Source organism: Octopus bimaculoides, chromosome 20 (genome assembly GCF_046866305.1).
Source record: "Octopus bimaculoides isolate indiv1 chromosome 20, ASM4686630v1, whole genome shotgun sequence".
NCBI classification, from domain to species: Eukaryota; Metazoa; Mollusca; class Cephalopoda; order Octopoda; family Octopodidae; genus Octopus; species Octopus bimaculoides.
This window is the reverse complement of record NC_142947.1, coordinates 7,087,466-7,088,967: the sequence shown is the minus strand read 5'-3', so window position 1 is coordinate 7,088,967 and position 1,502 is coordinate 7,087,466.

The window sequence follows — 1,502 nt, the reverse complement described above, 5'->3', positions numbered from 1 at the left end:
ACACACACACATATATATGATGGGCTTCTTTTGGTTTCTGTCTACCAAATCCACTCACAAGGCTTTGGTTGGCCCGAGGCTATAGTAGAAGACACTTGCCCAAGGTGCCACACAGTGGGACTGAACCCGGAACCATGTGGTTGGTAAGCAAGCTACTTACCACACAGCCACTTCTTTAATAGACAATAATGAAATTATTGTGTACAGTGCTCAGGTGCACCACAACTCATCAAAGGTGCATGTGCAGTGCAGAGAATTATGTACCAAAGTCAGGAAAGTGAACAGTGTCTGAGTCATGATATAAATGTGTGCATGTGTCTGGAGGGGGGGGGGGGTAAGGTATCAGGTGTAGTGTTAGCAAATTTCATGAAGCATGGAGGTTTTAAAGGATGCAACGTCACAGCAGCTAACAACTGATGCAGGCAGTTTGTTCCATGCTTCAGCAACTCTGAGTGTGAAAAAAATGTTTCCAAAAGTCATGGGAGCTGTGCTGTTTTCTGACTTTGTAGGCATACCCACATGTGTTAGATACATGGAGCTCAAAAAGGCATGATGGTTAGTAATTGTGTGTGTGCTAACAAAGTCAGTTGCTGGACGTTGGAGCTCCAGAATAATTTAATATTCTAGAATGTTTGTGTATGCATGCACACACCCAATAATGTTCTGCAGATCTGAGGTTTTGAATGATAATAAAGAAATGATATTGTGTGAGATTCAAACATTTTTCAAGAATATATTTGTAATGGAATTAGTCAACAAGACAATGACTAACCATAATTAGTTCCCATAAACAAGAAAACAAATCGTGCCCGTGGTGGCGTTTGTGACTGTCATTTATCTTGATAAAATAAAAACTAGTTTCATATACTTATCTAAAACCTTTTATCTTCAGTTGTTACCATCCAGAAAATGGTTTATATTATCAATTAGATACATAAATTATAAATATCTGAATGTCCAAGATGACTTGCTATTAATGAGATGACCTCGCGTGTCAGTGATTCTACTCTTAGTTTTGAAATAAAGGATCCTAGTTCAAATCCAGTCTAGTACTAATATGAGGTCAGAAGTAAGACTTCTGATGAGGAAAGCTGATCAAATAGATTAAAATATAATGACTGTGTGGTAAGAAGTTTGCTTCCCAACTACATGGTTTTGGGTTCAGTCCCACTGCATAGCACTTTAAGCAGGTGTTTTCTACTGTGGATTTGGGCCAACCAAAGCCTCTGTGTGTGTGTGTGTGTGTGTGTGTATTACTGTTTCCTTGCCTTGACATTGCATCACAGTTACAAGTGAGTGTCATCTGTTTCCAATCTTCCATGAAAACATGTCTGGTCATGGAGAAATATTATCTTACTTGGAATCAAATGAGGGTTGGTATCTGGAAGAGCATCTGGCTATGGAAAGTCTGCTTCAACAAATTTCATCCAACTCATGCAAGCACGGAAAAGTGGATGATAAAATGATGATGTACATGTAAATATCAAACAACAACAGAACAA